Source organism: Symphodus melops (genome assembly GCF_947650265.1).
Source record: "Symphodus melops genome assembly, chromosome: 6".
In the NCBI taxonomy this organism is placed as follows: domain Eukaryota; kingdom Metazoa; phylum Chordata; class Actinopteri; order Labriformes; family Labridae; genus Symphodus; species Symphodus melops.
In genome coordinates, this window is record NC_136696.1 from 23,879,686 (window position 1) to 23,902,864 (window position 23,179).

A 23,179-nucleotide genomic window follows, 5' to 3' on the forward strand; every position below is an offset into this window, starting at 1 on the left:
CATTAGTAAACAATACCACCAGTGAAATTACCCCAGAGCAAGTCAACAGTTACTACAAGTTATCAGGAAACCAAGGCAAGCTGTGCCACTCCAACAGAGAAAGTCAAAACTTCAAATCTCCTGCCTTATCTTGACTCACTGAAACAACCAACCCTGCTGTTCCCCTCGCCAGGCAGAAAATCACGCCGACATGTTCCATCAGTTGATTTATATTCAAATCCTTCCAGTCCTGTATGCACAATAAAAAAAAGAAAAAAAAACAAGCACACCATAATCACTGTTCCCTAATGGGTTTTTTTCTCGCATTGCTCTCCTGCTTTAGACTTTTCGCTGTGTTCGCTGACTCAGCAATAATCTCCAGGCAACATATTCCATTTCTTTCTCTCACCTGGAGGAAACCAACATCTACAAATGTTGTCCCCATGGTGATGCAAATACACTCAACCGTATTTAGCCAATCAGAGAAAGGTGATTGACTGAGAGGGTCAGGGCCTTTCAGTGTCAGAAGATTTGACCTTTAATTACTCTGCCTCATTAGACCAATTAGTGTAAATAGCAAAACAGTGTGTCTGCCAATATGTTTCAGACTAGTATAACTCATCAGACAGAGAGGCAGTTATTTTGTCATCACCTTTAAGCCGTTAACTTGGCATTCATTTCAATTTTGTTCTTAGAAATAAGAAAAAAAGATTGTTTTACAGATTCCATGCTTTGCTGAAAGTCTTATCATACATGTCCCCCACCCTCCCCCCTCAAAGAAATCCATCCCATACATACCCCTATACTTGTTCTTGGGTGGAACAAAAATCTCTGACAATTTTTGCTGTATAACTGTTCTTCACACGATTGAAATAGCCTTATACTGTAGACCAGAGTTTCTTGTTGACAGCTGAAGTTATAGGAAGACTTGATGCAGCCTTGGCAGGAGCCTCAGAGTTAAAGGTGAGGCAGGCCACCACACGTTTCCTACTGATACCAAAGCCAATAAACACCTGCTGCTCCCAGCTGGAGAACAGCCCGTGCCACAGAGAAGCAGCAGGATTAAAAGGTCTCCTGAGCGATTGATAGGGCAAGTTGAGCTCAGCAAAGTGTGTACAATGACACATGCTGTGTTGCTCTGTATTAACAGTAGTGTATAATGTTTTTTTTCAGCTGAAAACACTGCTGTTATTGCTATTTGACTCTACTGTTTCACCTTTGAAAAACAGCTACAAAGTGTACAGGGTGGCCAACTAAGGCCACCTGAACCGTGCGGGTAAGAAAGAAAGACCATTTATGCTTGTGTTAGAGTTTGTTTAAAGGCACGGTTGGTAGTTTTCAGACACAAGCATGATTTTGAGAGTAGAATTCCCTCAGTGCTCCATCTACACTGACCCCCTGCCCTCTGTTCCCCTCACTTATGTACGAGCGCGGACGCTTCAGGAGCAGACCTCAACTCATTCCAATTCTTAATTTTGTCACAAGGGGAAATGTGTTTTGCAGCAGTAGCACATGAAGCTCATCTCTCATTATGTGGTCAATTATGTAGTAAACACCAAACTATCTTATAATGCATTGAAAAAAATGTATCAGGAGAAAATTGCCAAACTAGTTGTTCTGTACCTACCAGATTGTGGTCGTTATTTATTCACACATATATTTACTATTCAAAATATGGACAACGCACAAGTGCTTGATAAAATCTCACAAACATATTTTTACATTTTATGCTTGTGCATTTCCTTACACTTGCAGTAAAGACTTCTGTATGTCTTATGCATATCTTCTCTCCTTCTCCTCCGATGCCACGTCAAGTTGATTGTGTCCTGTTGGAAGACATATTGGTTTATTTCCATCTGTGCTGCAGAGAAGCATCCATAAAGCCAGAAAGTGGGACTTTGGTTTAATGATTTAATCACCAATATTATCATTCTGCAGAATCAAATTTCTTTATGATTCAAATTGCTTTCCAAAATTCTAAAATGCACCAGTCCAATATTAAACCGCTTAAGGGATAGGGATGAATAAACATGGGATTTTTTTTTTCCCCAAAAGAAAAAGAACCTTTGATCAGTAGAGGTTTTCTTTTATGGCTCAGGAAATGTTTTTCAAAGAGGAAACTCTGAGCATGCAACAAAGGAATCCTTGGAACCAATGATTGCATCGATAACATAACATAAGATATAAATCACAATTATGCATGTTTAGTTATTACAAATTTAGCCATGCAGTAAATGGGTTAATATGTCGTTTTAATGATAGTCTCCTAATTGAAGCAACCATAAGGAACTTTCAGTTAATTCAAAATGGATGTGTAACAATTGTCACTGATGGTCCAGTTTACTTTCATAAGAACTGGTATCAGTGTCTGTTTGAAAGGAAATAAACAAACTCCCCGCATGGCTTTATCTTGTAGTTATTTATTGGAATTGGTCATGGACACAAAAGAGAAAAACTCTAAACTAAATTCTGAAAAAGGGAATCAGCACCATTTAAAAAAAGGAAAAACACTGCTTTCAAATATTATTCCAGTTTTTGGAGTTTTTAAAAAGAAGCTCTGTGTGTATGTTCCTGAACTCTGAGAATGTCTTACATTCATATGATATATTTTTTTTAATTACTATTATTATTCAGAAGGGGCTTGGATGATCTCTTCTCAACCAACCATTCCTTTTAAATATCTGTGTGTATTAAATTGAAAGGACTGCTGCAGCCCAATCAAAAGAAGACCTTGTGTCTTTATTTGGAACTGTATAAATCACTAAACAAGCTGGCCTGGCTTTGAGTGTCGTGACATGTCTAAATGGCATTCAAACAGGAGAGAGTGTGAGAGGCTTTTCAATTTGACGCACTTTGTTATTACAGTGGACACATTGCACACAGCAAGACAGGGTCAACGTGTGCTTATTAATAGAAAAGAGGGGAAGCAGAATTAATGACAGTGATGATTGGGCATCTGAAAATACTTGTTCTGAAAGGAGTTACTGATATAATGAAAGTCTTCTGTGCAGTAAAGTGAACATTAAGCCCAACATTCGTTGCTTTTAAAAACGCTGAGCAACTCGTTTGTTACCAAGCTCTCAACATTTGTAAATGCCAAATTGTATGTCATAATTTTATTTGTGTTTTCCAAGGTTTTTGATTGTACAAAAGTGTCATCCCAGAGAAGAACTACATGAAGGTCTAAATGGGACCTTGTAATGACATTTAGCCCATGTTTCCCCTTGAGTCCTACTTAGCACTTTTTAAGGCTATTGACACAATGTTGATGCATGAAAGAGCTTGGAGGCAAACAAGCTGCATAATTGCTCTTGTGAGGAGCCCATTTTGAAATCTCAAGGGATCCAATGCAATTCCTATGATAGTGCCATTATCTGACATTGCGTTCACCTTCCTGGCACGTTATCCTCAAAGCTGCCAGAAATAATGTGAAGAGGAAGGGATTAGGAGCCTTTGCAAAGACAGTCTGCAATCACCTGAATACATCTTTGTTTTGTAAGTGTGATTCATCGACCTTCCCTCTTTCTTAATGATTACCCACCCTACCCAGATCATTAAAGCTCCTTTGGCTTAAACTTTGACGTGGTGTGGATCATCCATAGCACTCCTCCCCCACTGGCCCACACCTCCAGTATCAAGAAACCATCCTTCAAGTTGCGCAGAAACAGCCAGCCGACAAATCACTTCTCAATAGGCAGTAAATGACGCTTTCACAATCAATGCGATTTTCCTCAGATGTGAGGCATTAGTTACTGCCACTTGGTGCCATGACAGGTTATTTGTCAAAAAGTGGAATTGTATATGCTTTGAATCAGGCTGTATTTCAAGAAAGAAGAAGGCTTGTTTCAACATAAGAAAAGGCATGATGGAGAATCCAGCATCCCATGTTCAATCAAAAATTCAACATGAACATAGAAATGTTCGACATGCAGGTCTTTTGAAGCAGCGGTCCCCAACACTTTCCCTTTGGGCCCTCCTACATGTATCTAAGAAAAGATGAGCCCCCCAAGAACACACAAGAGGGATACATTTCTTTTAAGGTTGTAGGAGCCAAATTTAAGTTTATTCTATTTGCCTTTAAATTGTAACTAATTTTTATTGTGCACCCTCCAGAGGCAGAGTGGGGCGTCTACAAAGTGGAGCGCAGAGCACACCTGTGGGAAGACCGGTCATGACGCATACCATCATTGACAATTGAAGTGGCAAAAACTCAAAAAATCAGGTTTGTCCAGTAACTTCTTCAACATCTTATCCTTTTTACCACTTTGGATGAAACGGGAACAGTTCATCAAACGTGCAGACTTGATCCAAAAATAAATCCAGTGAGATTTGACGCTTAAAGTTGCTAATAGTTTAATTGTAAATCAAAGTAAACAAAAAGTACATGACTTGAGTCAAAGAACCTCATAAACATGTAATGCCAATGATCATTTGAACGTGACTGCTGAGCCTGGGGTCAATGACGGTATGCGCCGTGACGCGCCACTCTGCCTATGGAGGGCGCACAAAAAAAATGTTACAAATTAAAGGCAAATAAAATAAACTTACATTCGGCTCCTACAAAGGTTAAAATACATTTTAATAGTTTTCATTGATAATTTACAATCAGAATATGCCTTCACACATGTTCTTACCAACAGACCTGTGTATACATTTCCCATGTTTTAAATTGATTTTATTAAAAATCTTATTTTGACGCTCCCAGAGCAGACAGAACCTTGCACTGCCACATACTCAGGTCTTTGGCCCTGGTCTCCGGTTTGGGATGTTTTAAACTCAATAAGAGTGCCACACATGGTTTCCCGACTGTGAATCTAATGGCCTCCCCCTGTGATCTGTGTCCTGTGTCATCACAAGCAGCAGCACTATTCTCTCTGTCGGAAGTCCTCATCAAACTCACTGAAACCAGCACAGGGACACCTTACTCTCATTAAACCAATGTGCTGCTGGCTGTTTCTTGCCACGCTTTGTTGCCAGCAGACAGAATAATTGGTGGTATCAATTAGGCTCTGCTTACTGTCTTACCATCAAACCTGCACACTTGAGTGCTCTCCAGGGTAGGAGAAAAAAGGATTTCCAGCTCTACCTGAGTAAAGCCTCAAATCAACGGGACTAATTTTCAAACAAATTAAAGTTTTTCATCATAAGCACGCAAATGGTAATCCATTGAAAACTGTAGCTGAGAACATCTCTTTGAGATTGAGATATACCTCATTGTTATTATCTCTGGATAAAGTCTCATAAGAAAAAAGGTTTTAAAATTAAGTTTATTAATTGTCTATTTCCTTTATTGCTGTATCTATGGAATCTGTGTCCCAATGCATGTTTTGCACTTCTCCAAAGGTTTTCATTTTTAAAGAATGAAACTAAAACAAAAGGGCCAGACATAGCTGAGGCACCACAACATTTTCTTTTTTTTCTTTTTTTTTGGGGGGGGGGGATTTACGCTCGCCACCTGGGATAAAAAAGTAATTTCTTGACGCCTTTGTTTCTCACTTATTTCTTCCATTGACCTTGAGGAGGAATACCTCTGTGGTCATTGTCTCTTATTCCCATCTGTCTACCATGCGTTGAGAAAAATGGAATTCTGCTAGAAAAAGCTTAGCGGGCTAAATGTTGTCTGTTTGTCTTTTTCTCTTTCGCATGGAGGAGACACAAAGAGAAATGGCAGACCTTTGATAATGTCACAAAGTTTCAGCTTGGAAAAAATGTTCAAAGACAGAAAGTTTATGATTGTTAGTGAATTAGAAGATGATCTTTACTTATGAAAAATCATGATGACATCCTTATTAATCAGTCAAAAATAGCATGTATTTTTCTCCACATTACAATATTGTTTGAAATTGGAGCATTTTTTTTCCATTCCACAGCGCTAGTCACTTCTTTGTCACCAAGTTTTTGCACGTTTTACCACCAATTCCAAATCCACATACTCAGTCAGCACTGAGTTGTTGTCAGCACAAAACAACATGTTGTCTGCACATTTTTCTGTGTTGAGGGGCTGTGCTCACGTTCCAGAAATGCATTTCACTTTTACAAAACTGTTGGAAAAAATCGTTGTGACAATAATCATTACCTTGATAAGGGCATTTAAATGTTGGTTTTAAGCTGATTTGATTTTTATAGATCCATGTTGTACTTACTCTCTGATTTATGTCACTCTGGATAAAACTGTCTGCTTGTAGAATTGTAATTAAGAGAAGACTATTGATTAAACAAAATGCAATGTCACATTTATAACAAGCAAACCTGTAGTTTTGAGTGACTTTAATTTGAGAAATACATTCCAGAGAAGTAACATCATTGTTCATCTTGGGCAACAGAAGCCATGTGACATCAGATCCTGGCATGCTCAGATGATAGCATTTTCTGCTTTGTTTGTTGCCTTCAAATAAAAATGTATTCATGTTCGTTATGTAAGGCTGACCAAGCAAAAAAAAAAAAAAAAAAAAAAAAAGGTCAAACACACTCCCAGTGTTCACACAAATGTGACAGTGTTGATGTCCCATCAGAATAAATATCACTTGGAATGGAATAAAAAAATACTGAGTGTGCATAACTGTTGACCCTTTGAGGTCATCTTCAGGCAGTAGACAACCAAGAAAAATACAGCCAAGAGATATTTTCAACAGCGACATATTGTTAGTGGGTGGAAAAAGACGTGTCAAACTGTATCATTTCCATTGTATTGCATCTGTTGGATTGAACATCAGTCTTGTGCTCAAGGTATAACAACAATATTCCAGGAAGAATCATTTAACACATCCCACTTTCATAGACAACACGTACCAGATCAGCCAAATTCAAAAGCCATACAAAGCCCCATTTTTTAAGTCCTTACATTGTGGCATGCATGCTTGAACACAGATCATGTGGTCAGGTTGAAGTGGCATCGTTCAGTCAGGCTTAGGTTTTAGTTTCCATTCAGACTTGGATGCAGCAACAAAAGACTCATGAAACAGGGCATTTATAAAGACCTCTTAATGGTTGTAAAGAGAAAGCAGATGGGAGACGTTATAATATTAGCTCTATTTCGCTTCTACAAAAGGTGAGAATGTTAAAAATCCGCCGTACTGTAAAAAATAGAAAGGCAACATAGTGCGTCGGGCTGGAGGTCAAAGGGGTCAAACTTTTATGGATGAGGCCGCACAGCAAAAACAAAAAATTTGACAATTTAATTGCTGAGAACAACAATGCTTAAAACGTCTAATCTTTTAATTAATCATGAAGATTAAATCCCAGTTACATAATACCTAGGAAACTGGAATGCAAGTTTTTCAACAGGGTTCAAGAGTGGTTAGAAAATAAAAGTTCTGAGTCAACTATTGGACCATTAAAAGGTCACGGTCAAAGAGAAACCAATCAAGGAGTGTGCACCTCAAGAAATATCTCTTTGCAGGTGTAATACTGGAGCAAGATAAATGTGAAAACTTTTACATGTTCGGCTCAAAGCGCTGTTGGAAAGGACGAGCAACCATAAGAAGTACATTAGTTTGATAGGCAGCAACAAGATAGGACATATGCAGGCAATAAAAATACTGCCTGTTGCATGGAATAAGATGTCGAGGCATTTAGTTGACGAGAAATAGGAATCGTGCCATTTAGATTAATCAGCCGATGACGAAAAAGAAAGTACATCGCACAAAAGACTGACATAAATGCAACATGACGTGCGTCATAGGTTTTCAGAAGTCTTCCCAGGCGGGCGGCAGAGACAAAGCTACTCTTTTTTTTTTTTTTTTTTCGCAGAATGCAGGGAGGTCACACCACAGACAAGCAGAAATGATGATGGTTTTTGTGTGTGCGCAAAGGTGGTGGTGAGCTGTGCTATGGGGGTGCATTAATCAGGTTTCGGAAATAGAATAGTTTGCTCACGTGTGCATTTAGTGTGAGCAAGGTGAGTGCTGATGGAAATACGTTTTTTCTTCTTTCACTACTTCTCCATCAACAGAGCAAGCTGAAGGACAAAACGCGAGCACACAACTGCTTCTTGCGTCGACCCAGCTGCATTACATACTTACTGTAAGTGATTCTGAGGTTCTTCTGTGGACTTAATGTCAACAAAACCTCAACGAATAACAATCAGAGAAACAAATGGACTTCAACACGTTTACATCATATCTGTTTCAGCAGGATTAGCTCAATAGCGATATCCACATGTAACTGAAAGGCAATTTTCTAAACTACGACAGCAGCCTATTTGTCCATTAACAGCTTTGGCCAGCGAGAGTGTCCTTGACCTTGAACAAGATTTTTTTTTCTCTAGCCGTCTCAATTATCATAAATCTAACCTGATAAGAACATCAGCCATAAACAAAATGAAATCCATGTGTCAAGAAGTGGCTTATCATCTCGTCACAGAGGCGTGAATTGTTTACACAGGAAATGGCTATGAAAGGTTTGACCATACAGACAGGCTATTTCCTGTTTTCTACCTGATATTTCCTTTAAACACTCTGTTATTTACTGTTATTAACTCTGAATATGATTCCTTCCGGTGAGAAGTCTTTGCTATTTATTTTGTACTCCATCCACTTTAAGCTTTCGTGTCTAATAAATGCATCAATATTTGATGCAGAATGGGCTCTTAACAGAAACTACCAACCTTGGCTGAAGCTCAGTAGTATCATCTTTTGTAGCGTAGTGCATCCTGCGATATGAGGGGGCATTGAACTTCATGCGCTGATGCTGTGGAATTATTTTAAAAAGCAGAATCTCACTGCAACACCGTGCAAAAGACGAAAGCTTAATAGGCGGAAGTTTGTGCCCAATATTGAGCCTGAAATCTGTTTGCAGCCACTAAATACATAAATCCACCCCATCCAAAAAAAACCTGCAGAACTCAAAATATCTGTTTGACAGCTTGGCTCCATTTTTAACCCAATTGCTCTTTTGAATTTGTGACGTAACAAAAACAATTCAAAGGGGAATGAATCAGGTTGCCCACTGCGTACATTTATTCCAGGAAACATAATGACTTCCTCATAGAAATGATTACAGAAGCATTTAACATAATTGATGATTGAATATTCATTAAAAGAACCATTAAAACATACATCATGAGCAATAGAGATTAATTGATTGAGACATTTAATATCACTACCATTAAAGAGGTTTTTGCAACACACAAACACTCTCACACAACCACAAAACATTTTAACACTGTAAGATAACTTGATGTATTGTATTCGCATTTTTCCCTCCTGCCGGTTGTCAACGAGTGTGCTGACACTCACACAGATATTGCTTCAAATTCCCTGTAAAGCACTTATTAGAGGCAAGCCATTGTGTACCTTTATACTCCATCCACACCACCTGTTTCCATGGCAACAGCTTACGGCTAAAACCAACAATAAACATAACGCCTTAATGTCTGTGCGTTACAGGACGAGGAGGTGTCAGGGCTGACGGTTTCTTTGCTCTCTAGGAATGTTTGACAGATTTTAAGTGGTCTCTTTTTCTTTCCTGCTACTTTTCAGCCTTGTGTAGATTTTCAGTTTAATCTAAAGATTTATGTCGGTTTTCTTGCAAAGTGCAGCTGAAGGAAAACATACATTTCAAATCAGAGCTTGGGTGGTATGCCTAAATGCATTGATTGCTCAGTAAAACTGTACTGTGCTGTATGTGTGCTCAGGTAAATATGCACAGTTTGCATGGGCTGTGCCAAACACAAAGCAGCATTTCGTAAATCCCTTTCCATGATAGAAGTATGGCCCCTACATCCTTTGGAAAGCTGACCTTGGATTCTTCTTGTTTTGTGCTTAGCAGCAAGGATTAGAGGAAATCTTCCACAAACACACATTTTGCTCCAAGAGATCTGGGCCTATTTTGCCTCAGCTTTATTTCAAAAATGCAAAGAACAAGGCCACTTCTGAACATGAATCTGTGGATATTGACGGAAAGGAAAAAAGACTGTGTGCAAGAAGGTGATTTTTCTCTTATCATTTCCCTCTTCATGTAAAAAGTAGGTCGAGCTGAAAGGCAAAGAAAGTTACTGATATCCAGGTCTGCAAGAAGAAAAGACTTTGTCAAAGTGGAGCTAAATTCTTGGGCAACGTGACCTCAGTAAATAACTTTTTGTTTGTAATGTTTTAGCTTTTGAACTCTCTGTTTCTGCTCATGTAAACAAAGTACGTTTCAGTTGATGTGTAACACATCTCTAAATGACATTCAATGCAGTCCCTGGGCAGGTAAACAAACAAATGAAACAAAATACAGAATTAACCTTTATCAAACAGGATTAAGGGCCAATATGACCAGATTACATCATAGCCACATCCCCTACCTAAAACCGAGCACCTTCCCAAGCCTCCCTCCACTCCTACAAAGAGCATGCCGCCATACAAACACACACGCACACACTCACCTACACACAAAAAACACACAGAAATTGTCAATTTACAACACAATGTCAATACGTTTCCTTTAAAATGCAACTTTACCCACAATATTAAGGTTCACTAGTGAAATGTGAGTGGGAAAGTCAGTGTTAAAGATAGATACAAACAATTGGTTGCTGTAGTGTGGTCAGAGTCTTGTCCATGCAACATCTCCTAATCACTGAAGCACTTTTTTTTTATGTCTATATTAATTCAATAGGTATCATGACATACATACATACACCCCTCCCCACCCACGCACAGACACACACACACACACACACAAACAGAGACACACAGATTACAATGACATAACCGTACCAAGGAACCATACAATACCATGAAGCACAACTGCCTTGATTAGATTTTCACTCATCGGTGAGCCGAATTGAATAGCTCATCTAAAAGTACTTTAAGATATCACACTTGATGAATTCTTGGGATTCAACAGGGATTCAACCTTAAATTATTTGCACAATGGTGTTTTTGTGAAAAGATATTTGAACCAATTTTTTCATTTCATGTGCTCCATTTTTTTCAAGACCACGATTTTCTTTTAGATCTGTCACCTCTTGTTGCTTACAAGATGTTAGTGTTCCCTCCAACAATCCAAGCAGTAAGATAAGGACAGTGCAGAATGTATTCAATGAAAGCTTACATGGCACTGAAGCTCTACAGATATACAGTAGAGCACTGGAACTGGACCGGCAGGTCTGGCATGTTTTATGCCCAAGGCAAGGTCGGGAATTTTATTTGCAAGCGGTGTAGGACTTTTAAAAATATCTGTTGTGTGTTAAAGAGCAGGGACGCGGTATCTTTGGTAACTTGTTTACACTTTGTGTGTTTACAACCTTTGCCGGAGCCCAAACACTGCAGAGCTGGATCTTTGGGACTAATAAACATACCTCATCTATTCATCAGCACCACTGAATACACCAGGTGGGCACAGGGTGCATGTGGGAAGTGGATGGAAGGAAGGACATTTTTTAAAAACATTCTGTTTCAAAAAAAGAGACCATGACACATGAAGAGGATCCTGTTACGATAACAGACAAAAGCAAAAAGTGTGTGTGTCACATGCAGCTGATGCCATAAGTAAGTGTTTAACCAGAACAAAAGAGGAAACATTCACAGTTTCCTACACCAGAAAAAAAAAAAAAGACTTTTTAGAACTTCCCACATTTAACATTTTTTTGTAAGAAATGCTAATCCGTCAAAATACCTGAAAGTGGAGTTAACTGAAAGCTGAGTCTTATTCGTTATTGTCACAAATTGCATCAAAAGGCTGGACAAAGGATACACTATTGTACGAGGCAGTACAATAGGACAGCAAATGGCAAATGTCATTACAGGTTAGCTCAAGGTGCTTTACATTGAAGATAAAAATCATTAACACACACAAAAAGAGTAGCTATGTGTAAACTTGGGAGCATCCTGTACATTTAGTTATAGTTTTCATTTTAGAGGCGTAGACAGTATCTTGATACAATAATGTACCATACAACACAGCACCATGCAATACCATACGACAGCATTCTACAGTCTTACAATTCCATATGATACCATATTATTCAATACAACATATCAACCTTGTACGGAAATTTGGACCATAAAGTAAAGCAAGTTAGCAAACTTCTTCCATGAGGTTTACATTTTCAACCATTGAGCCTTAAAAAGAAACATTTTCAAGGCCTAGTGCTTTCACTTTTGAATCTTATATGTTGTTCTTTGCAGCAAATTCTTAACAATTATTACATAATACTTTTGACACTGGAAAAGTAGCTCTTTGGGGAAAATCTAACTCTTTTATTTCTGTGTCCTCGCCTGATGTTCAGTAGCCTCGTTAGTCGAGGGGGAGGAGTACTATCATTCATAATGCAGCTTCAACAGGTGAACAAACCTAGTCTACAAACGTAGAATCATTTTTGTCTCATTTAGCATTTAGGAAAACCTCAAAGGGACTACGTTTCCTGTCTGCAGTCTGAATCTGAGCAATCTGGTGAAGAAAGAGACTGACACTGACTTGCTTCAGATATCAAACTGCATTAGAGTTCAACAGGAAATGAACACAGTCTTCATGACACAATGTCAGCAAGATGACTCTAAAAATAAACCTCCAAAACAACAAAGCATCATGGTAAGATCAACGTGATGAATGTCTTGTTGTGGTCTCTTCCTTTTATGTTTAGTTTTAACCGATGCACGTTTCTGAAAATAAGGCGGAAAGGAAACAATGCAAGATTGTTGCTATTCCCGTCCTTGTTTCCTTGTAAAATAGCTACAACTGCCAGCTTGCAGGGAGATTTGGAAAGCATTGCTGTCAAAACTGTTATTTGTCAAAAACAGATTTAAATGTCAGTCCACACTGGTGTATCTTGTCGAGTATTTTGTTCTGAGAGCTTAGAGAGAGCTTTACATGGAATCGCCCAAAAATACTAATGACAATTCCAGTGGAGCTTATTTGATTTTAAACGCTTGGTGTGAATATATCCTTTGGTGAAATCGGAATCTAATTATCTTCTTTTGACAACTTGTATTGGAAAAGATGGAATCAAACGGCAGGGAAATCGTCTGTAATTGGACAAAGAACGATTGTCTACCCCAGAGCACGAGAAACCAATTATGTTGCAAAATAAACAGATGGTGTCACTCAACAGTTCTTTGAGGAGAAATTCATGAATTGGAGATCAATCAAATACAGTCAGGGTGTCAAATGAAGAGTACGGATAACAGAATGACAGGGCTGGATGTTAAAAAATGCCCCTGGGATGAAAACAAAGAACATGCAGAGCATTTTACAGGAATGTGCACTGAAATTCTTGTTTAAGACTCTCATACAGAGATTTTAAAAAGTGAAAGCCAGTGAAACCCGGTTACTTTTATATGCAACTGTGACTCACAGCACATTAACTAAATAGCCTTTTAGTGCTGGTCAGTGCACTTTACTTTATATTCCTCCCCTGTCTGGTGCACATACATGCAGTTTTATGCAGCGTGCAGAATGTTCTAATTTCAAAGGTCAAGTATTTGTAGGTTTGTGTATGAAAGGAGGAAGGAAAAGCTATTGAACAAGAACATTGCTTATTAGAGCTTTGTGAGAGGTGTCCCTACATTGGTCTTATACAAATAATAAATCATTTTCCGATGCTACACGTCAGATCTCCTGTGCAGCTGACTGTTTTATCTACACTCATGAGACACATGACAAAAGCTCTTATATTCTCTATCGTGATGCATTGGAGCCAAACTGCAGAAAGTCGAGTCTGAGATTAAAAGTATGATCATCAAGTGGAAATATTTTTTGGATAATTGCTGAACTATGAGTCTATTGTGAAAGTGTGCTGGCTTGTTTCTCTAAAATGTTTAAATTGAGGGGATTAAAGTAATTAAAATAAAAAGTGTGATTGCTAGTAAGAGAAGTATGAGGTCTTTTAGGTTTTCTGGTCATTAAAAAAACACTAGCTTGGAAATGGCTCAGGTAAATTAGCATAACAATAAATAATATAATAAATAATATAATAAATAATATAATAAATATATATATATATATATATATATATATATATATATATATATATATATATTGCCTAATTTGCCAGGGGCGATTCACACACAAGTTTCCACTATTTACATATGTTGTCTTTGGACAGGAAGATGCAAAAACAACAGAAACTTACAGGAGGCTTCATATGTATAAACATTTAGGCTACTATATCTGGGCTTGCCCTCCCTTTCTTATACAAGAACAATATAAATGAGGAAAATTTGCCGTGAAATGCCAATTATGTTTGTACTTTTAAGGCAATTCCCATAATGTGTTTGCATTAAGCTAATCCAAATCGTGACAGAAGCTGGATCACAAAGATACCTTTACTGTTATAGTACTGGTTGTTTGACTCTATACTGTATGTTAGCCCTCTATAGGTAATGCATGTGTATACATTTTTGGGGTGGTTGAATTAATATTTCATTATGCACTTTCTTTGAAGCTCTTACAGCAACATTGACTTTTGCTTTCACATGGGTCTTAAAGTCCAGTCTCCTTGGTTACCTTACTCTGTCGGTTGATTAACCGATCATTCCATTTGCTATCCCATGCAGATTGCTGTAACCTTGATCCGTGTTTCTTATGTTGGTGCAGATTAGTTCATATCGGTGTTAGTTAAAAGCCCATTGCATCGTAGTCGCAAAAGGGTAACTATTTAATCTTAATGAGACAATGAGCAAAGGCCGTATCAAAGCTTCTGTATTTGAGCACTTGGGAATGAAGGACATCTCCATTGCATTATGGCTTCATTTAAGAAGGTGCACATCATCCTTTAACCTTCTCGGACAAACAAATGTAATCCTAAAGATAAGTTGTAGTTTGTTTGTTTTTTTTGTTCAAATTGCTACAGTTCCTTTAACTGTGTAACCACTATAAATGTGCAGCTCTCTGTTTCAATATTAATACACCATATAAAGAAAAGCCTGTCTCTTACTTTATCCTCACAAGATTGAGACACAAGATTCAGGCAAAGCCAATGGTAAGCAAAGCTATTTTCCCTGTTGGCACCTATATAGCAGCCCTGAAAATACAGTATAAAAAAGCCCCGCTAGGTCGCCTGCACATCTCATACATCTTCAGTCATGCGGAAGGCCGTCCGTCAGTTTTACTGCACATCGGCTTCCTCTCAACGCAGCATCGATGACTGATGGCCCTAAGTGCAACTGGATAACTACGGCATGGGATGATAAAAATGTGAAAACACACATCCTAGACAGGAAATTGGCCATTTTGGAGCAATTGACACAGAAGAGCTAAAGTGATGGCACTTCCTGTAATGCTCCCCTGAAAAGCAGAGATGTCTGGTAGTCTGCTGGGAGATAGCTGCATTCTGCTGGACATATAACTGAGGGACACAAGTCTAATAGATCTTGATTATTTTTGCTTCCTGGAATTTTTTTTTTTTTTTTTTAAAGAGCCTAAGATAAGGCGAGCCATTCATGGGGGAAAAAAAAAAAGTTTCAGTTAGTATCCTGGCAATCAATTGAAACATGTTTGAGGAGGTTGAGCTGATGTGAGTCATCAAACACTGTTATTAAATAGCGGCCTGATAAAAGGATGGTAGTGAGGAAAGAGGAATAACTATGGAGTGGATTATTTTTGCTTAATGGAGAATGAAATATCAGAAGAGATGCTCAGGCATTTAAATCTCTTTAGTGATGATGATTGTATTCCCTGTTTAGTCTTTTGTTAAACAATATACATTTCGATATTTCTTCGTCAGAATGAAGACACGGTTCACTGCCGTAGACTGTATCAACATGGACTGGATGTAGTCTCAGTTAAGTCACATATTGGTTTATGGAGAAGCGTTATGAAGCCCAACGATGGCGGTGGCCATTGGAAATACTTTCTCAATCTAGCTATTGATAAACATCTAGTGACAACAAAGTTGGAATTGAGGCCTCCAATTTTACAGATACAACAGGTCTACCTGTCGGTCAATCCATCCATCCCCTTAGTTATGCACATTTATGAACAACTCAAGATTAGATAATGAAAAACAGACGAGTAACAGTCCAGGTCCCAACATCTCGCCAAGTGACAGCTGGGCTCCAGACCCCTGCCACTTTATGGGAAAAGTGGTATCGATAATGGATAATGGATAATTTGAATGAAAAGGGATGAATGGTGACGTATAAATCAGAACACAGTGTGCAACAATAAAGGGATGAGCTACTGATGTCAATTTTATTGAACCAGGCTGTAAATGTGTTTTGTTTTTTTTTGTAGTAAAAATTGGCATTTTAATTTCAGACAAATGTTTATCCCTTGGCTTTGGTGCAGGCCTCAAGTGTACTCAACATTTTGCCACCACACAATTAGCAAAAATCACAATGCCATTAAAATGGTGTGCAAAGATCGAGAGCCATAGTAAAGTGCAAATGAAGCTTGCCACAACCCAAACCATCTGTTTGCTTGCAGTTGTTCGCTTAAGCTCGCTGGATAGCCTCAGCGCTGATGTTGTGAAGACCACATAGTAATATGGTATTTTAGTCTGTAAGTATATGTTCTTATTTTTATCTCTTCTTTTCTCATATTTAACCCATCATGCACCGCATGTATGAGACAGTGAATTGATGAATGTAAATGACTTTAATGCTACACTTGCTCTGCCCGCACTTTATGGAGATCAGCAGTTTAACCTTTGTCAAAGAGTAATTACATATCGCCTTTTTGTAATCTAACATGAATCATGGCAATCATACCAATCAGACCCTGAGGGACTATTTATTCATTCATGCACACACATGTACTTGAATGGATCATGTATCTGACAGATATCCTCTATGGCTGAATGTTAATCTTGATCTCCTGTTCTGGAAGGCTGCACAGATAGTCTGCATACAAGTGGGTGTAACATTTACTTCAGCGCTGATTATTAATTCATCTGTGTGTTGAGAGAAAGTGTTACTGCTGTAATGCCTATCACATTGTGTTACCTCTGAGAGCAGAGGGTTGTGTAGCTGCAGATGATTTTCTTATCAAAGGGCGTCAATAAGATGTTCTGCTGTTGATTAGGAAAGGCAACTTCTGAAGAGGGGAATTTGTGGGACTACGGCAATCAGGGTGAAAAAGTTAAATTATGTGTGTTTTACCACATAAATCAGCATATGTCCATGTCAAAAACAAGGTGCACTGTAATTGTATAGAGGCTCACAGAGATTACTTCAAACACAACAGGAGTAGGAAATCGGAGGAAAAGAGTGGGGCAGGCCGCCTGCTTAGAGGACTATAGCCTCCATACATGACCGCAAGGCCCTCAACACCTGGAAAAGGTCATACAATGTTTAATGAAGTGATGTACTGCTGTGGTTACATTCTCCATCAACATTTAACTATGTTCTTAACGAATCTGTCAGTATCATAAAAACAATGATTTTTTGTCTTCTCACAGTTTTACATTCTCACAAATTAACAATAAACATACAATAAACCTTTGTAATAATGTATTGATCTTGTGTTTTAAAATGTCCAAATACCCCTGCTTGATAGGCACCTTAATGCATCTTGAAGTTCACATACTGTGAGGGTTGCTTTGGTTGACATGTGTGGTACAGTGAGGTTGAGGATATCACATTTTTGTTGTGGCCACTATGATGTGGGGTAGTATCCGCTAAGCCCCACCCTCAAACTATTACACGCAAGATGTCGTTTTCTTTCATGAGCTTCCCTCAACTGTTAATTTTTAGCTGCATGTCAAAAAGCCTGCAAATCCAGTGCGTTTTACAGCACTGAAGGAGCAGATAATGTTGGATATTCTCACTAAACTCCAAATCTGAGCACTGCAGACTGATCAGCAGGAGCGTCTCGTAATTTGTGCAGAGCAATAATACTCACAGGCAGTATAACTGCTGGCCTGCTGATTCCGAGGAGCTGCTAGAGCTTCTTACAGGGCAGGAGGCAGGAGGTCGGAGGTGTGAGATGAGCAACGTCTCCTCTTAATCCACATCCCCTCTCAGCATTCTCTCTTCAGTTGATTAGCCACCTGCAAGAACCAAGCAACAGAGGAACCCTTAGTCATATCATAACAAATCACATAGTAAGGTTGTTGGTATTTACAGCATTCAAATAGCCAGCAAGGAAATCTTTCTTCTTCTGAGGAGTGAAAACATCGTATTTTTCATTCAGATCACTCCAACTCAGATACGCACAGATCTCAAGGGAAAACATTTGATCATACTCGCACAGACTACTCTGTTTTTCTGATCTGAGCCTGATCTCTGCTGATACAGCTGCCCTGAACAAAAGGCCTTGCTACACAGACCACACTTTGAACATTTGCTGATTGCTATTTGACATTGTTTGTTTTACACACTGTGCTTTGTGTATGTACTGTCCTCTGGTGGGAAGAGTCTGTTGGACAGATATGGGGCTGTGAAAAGAAATTTCTCCTTGTGGAATCTTTAATTAATCAATCATCAATGTGTTACTGATGACTATATATATATATATATATATATATACACACACACACACACACACAAAGATTCGGACCCTCCTCAGTTTCACAAGACAATCAATTATTGCTTCCTTAAAATAGTAACAATTATTTTTTTCAGATTACATTTAATACAATCTATAATATGACCTATAATAGAAGCAAGTAAATGGTAAAATGATCTGAGCTTGTATAGCATTTTTCTTGTCTTCTGACTACTCAAAGTGCTTTTACTCCACAGATCACACCTACACATTCACATGCTGATGCAAGAGGTTTATATGTAAAATGACCATCAGTATTCACAAATCACAATCATACACATTAGTGAACCGCCGACGAAGCAGTTAGTTAGTTAGTTCCGCTGCTCATGGGTGCGCTCCCATTCCAAAAATGGATCCAGTGGGGCAGGGTGCGCGCTGCCCGATGGAGTAAAACCATGATGCTCAGAGTATGTGGGGATTGGGGTTAAGCGTCTTGCCCAAGGACACATTGGACATGGAGCTGCAGGAGGTGAGGAATCCCAATCTTCCGGGTTAGATCTATTTTTCTTCCATTAGGTTACTCTTGTAAACCGGTAGTGCATGTATAGCTTAGTGCCTCATTAATCAAGTGGGATTTTCATTGATGTGCTGTAACTAAGACTGTATGCAAATATAAGTCAATTTAAAATTTCAAAAAACGTACTTTTACAGATGTGACCGTAATAGTATAAATATGCAAAATCCTCCCAAAAAGCTCTTTGGGAAAGAGCCTCACACTACTTTCGCTTCAGTCTCTTATCTCTTCTTCCTGCCATGAATACACACGCTTCATTTCCCTCTCTGTGGGTGAGGGACGATCAGACGATGGAAATGCTGTACAAATTCTGAGTGGTTAGAGTTTGTAAATGCCGCAAATAATTTGAACGCTCATTACAGAAAATGAGCAACAAAAGAGCTTCTGCTGAAACCATTATTACTCACATTTCCAATAATTGAATTTGCATTCAACACCAGGGGAAACCCTAAAACTGTGAATATTTGTTTTGACTTCACAGCTACAATTTTCATGTCATATCACTAAAAATAACCGAACCCCATTTATCAGCAAACAGTGCAGAAGGCAAAGACCAGCAAATGGCTTGGCAAACATTTGATCTTCCGCATTTCATACAAACACACAGAACATGGCCAATGCATTCAAATCAAAAGGGATGAACTTCCCTTTGATTTCCTGGCTGGGAAAAGTAAGACCTTGGATCCAAAGCAAAGAGCTGGAGCATCTGTGCTGGAGTAATTTGTCTGCAGAGTTGTTGGCAGTGAGAGAGTCACCTTGTTCTTCCTCTGCAAGATGTTCACCATCTCAGCTGCCTCATTACCAGAAACACAATTAATTTCAATGTTTAATTTTTGGTTTCTGATTCAATACAAGCATCTGCATTAAAAATGTCATGTCATATTGTTTGGGACATGGTTTGGAAGTAGTTGCAGATATACAGCCGCAAAATGACTCATTATGTGAAGTTATGACTTGACCTATGCACAGTGCAATACATTTACACACGAACAAGAGGAGAACAAACTGTAGTATATTTTGCATTTCTGGTAGCAGACGTTTTAAGAACTAAGAAATTAAGATGTGATCGGAGGTGAAAGTTGAAAGTTGTATCAGTGAAACCTAACTACACAAATACATGAGGAAGTATTCCTCGATATAGGCGAATTGCCCCATCAAACGATTCTCCCTGTACTACACAAGGCTGCTCAGTAACTCCTTCATCTTCTCTGTATTCTACTCCATGGTTTCACATCTCGATGGGGAGCACTATTAGAAAGAACACTGGGGCAAAAACTTCATTAAATGCTAGTGAGCATAAAATAGTCTATTGAATGTTTTTTTTTGAAGGACAGCAGCAACAACGGCAGGCGACAATGATGATGCCTCTTTGACCCATAATGCTCTTATCTACGGCAATACATGTGTGTGTGATTGCAAACATGTTTTGCAATCTTGCATTCTGTGTGTTATTCTGACTGTCTCTGATGAATCTTCTCAGATAAGCATTAAAGGCACTACAGGCTGGAATTCAAAACATATTGGCTTCTTTCTGACCTGACTCAAGTAGCTGCTTGTGTTCAACCTGAAAGCCAGCTCCCAATCAAAACTGCTGCCGGATGTTTTAAAAAAGAAGCAGAGCCTGATGAGGGAATTGTTTTCCCACTTGAAAGCAGTCAGCTTGGGCACGAAAAGATTATTCCTGCCACCTCAGAGAGTTTAACTCTTACTGCTGCCTCCCTACCATCACACACAGCATACAGAGTGGTATGATACTCTGTGTCACTCTGTGATGTATAGGTTTGCGGGGAAGGCAGCAAAGATGCTGAACTGACATAATATGTATAGAAAGAGCCAAAGAAGGAAACATGATTCAGACAATAACCCAAAAACTGGAGGTATCTTCCTTCGATAACCTTTAGATGATTGCAGATAAAAAAAAAACTAAAAAAAACAAAGCACTATGTAGGAAGTAAATCCTATAAAACAGAAAAATGGGGAGAGAAAATATGAATCCATGATAAACACCATCTGTACAGTAGTTAATTTTGAGACGAAAGATACAAGGAAAATGGAAACCAAATGGTATGGAAAACAAGAAGAAGATTGAGTGTAGATATACCAACAGTTAGCTTGACGAAGTATTTCCAATTGTAACTGTATGGAACAATAAATATCGATCAACTGCAGTCTTAATGTCTCTGGGGATGAACAAAAACTTTTCTTAGTTTCGTGCTAGCTTGATTTTACAAATCATCTCCATGAGCAGAAGTCTTTGCTACTGATACCCTGAGACTTTCACTCTTTTCCCCCTGCGTCTGTGACAAGATTAGGCTATCTCTGCTTGTGCACATGGATGACTGACTCCTTGGAGCCGGTCGCATCTCTCTTGCACCCCCCTCCCTTCCATATCCCAAGGCAGAAAACATTTCTATTTTCAACAGGATTAACTCTCACCACAAGCCACCTGACAGGCAAACGCATCACCCATGTGGCACAATCCCCAGGGCACCCAGCAGAACATACCATGGCCTCAGTGGCAAATCAGGATCCTGGCAAGTTTACCTTACAGTGGTGTGCAAACGCAGTGGCCAAACCAGATCCTAACTCTATGCATCATATTAATACACCAGCCATTTTGCCTCTGACTTCATGTTTCATGCTCTGGATGAAAATAATACATAAATTACATTAGCTAGCATTTGTCTTTTTACCTTCATATACATACCTTAGATTTATATAGCACATTTTCTAACTATTAAAAGATGCCCAATTTTTCCAGAAAATATAATGTTAGCTAGAAATTGAAGCCTTTCTTAATTTTTGTAAAATGACCATATGGTAGCCTAAATGGAGCTTAGGTAGCCTACAACTGTAACATTATCAAGGCTACATGCTAAAGGTAACTAGGGTAATAGGGTTAGGTAGTATGATTTATGCTTGAAAATGGAAGATGTGTTTTCAAATTTTCAAGATTAATTCATTGCCATAATCAGAAACACAACAATTAGATGATTTCGAACACAGTATGAAAGTATAAAAGCAGTTGAGCATTTCACCCTGAATGGCCCCTGTGAGTAAAATGGCCTCCATGAGGATGTGGTCAGTTCGGACTTGTTTTATCCTCCTTTGCAGGGGTGTTCCCAGGTCGCGGCTGGGTAAATACCTGGTACCCGCTGAAATTTGACAGGCCACCCAAGAAATTAACCTTTAAATAAGATAAATCTGCCAGGTCAGATGATGGACTAAAGATCGGAACAACAATTGTTATTATTATGCGCTTTTTACATTTTACATATGTGTAATCCCTTGATGGGTCGAGAATGGGAGATTCTGCTGTCACTTTTTTGTGCTACTTTTTGAACATCTTATGATTTTATTAGTCTTCTGAATGTTATTGCTAAAGGGGATGAGATGCAGGGAATGTAATATTCCAATAATAGTTAAGTATTTGAGTATGGTCATGCTACTTCCTGCCACCCCTGAATAATAGAGGGACCTGGTTGTTCTATGCTAGTTTTAAAAATCCTGCTCCTTTGTCAACAATATTAACCAAACATCATTTTTATACATTTCATTGTTGGCTCGGCACTTGTTCCTTCTTCGGGGTTCAGCAGAATATTTTGTTTTATGGGATGGGTTGCTTCTACCCTTTTACAAAATGACAGACTTATCCTTTCAGGAAAAAAATAAAAATAAATAAATAACCAAGCAAGCAAGCAAGCAAAAAAAAAAAAAAAAACAGTCTAAGATGACAGCTATTTCAGCATTAGTTGTGAGAAACACAGTTGTTGTGTTGTTCACAATTTCAGTAGTAATCCCTGCAGATTTTCTCATCTTCATTTTGGGATAAAGTGTGTGTCACTGCATTCTGTAATACATCAACACTTTCCCCTAATCTGGCCTCTGTAATCCTCAACTAAAAATTCTTCAAACATGGGATTTGATATGGCAAAAATATATTTTTGAAATCTAGCCTGATTAACAAGCCAGCTCATTTTAGAAGATGGTTGCCAGCTAAGGAAGCCTGAGCAGAGCATTCAGTACAAAAATACTCCCCTCTCTCGAAACAATTAAGAGCTTAAACAATGCCTTGAAGGTGTGTCTGAGGCAGACACTTAACCCCGACCACACTGCTGGGACTGTTTGCTGAACTCAAGGAGAAAACTTCCACTTTCAAGCTCTAAGGCAGGAAGTGTTTGAGTTGGTGTATGTGAGGGGGAGATGTGTGAGTAAACCTCCATGATATTGATATATCAATAAAAATAACCACACACAAGTGGAAAATATACCTTA

At 38.6% G+C, this 23,179-nt stretch overlaps 1 protein-coding gene across 1 annotated transcript in view; it reads right to left on the reverse strand.

Annotated features, from left to right (window-relative positions):
• lingo1a (leucine rich repeat and Ig domain containing 1a) overlaps positions 1–23,179 on the reverse strand; it is a 131,542-nt gene that overhangs the window by 46,435 nt on the left and 61,928 nt on the right. The window contains exon 2 of the mRNA XM_079346486.1: positions 17,746–17,893. The gene's annotated coding sequence lies outside the window, so the exon portion shown is untranslated. The remainder of the gene's footprint in view (positions 1–17,745; positions 17,894–23,179) is intronic.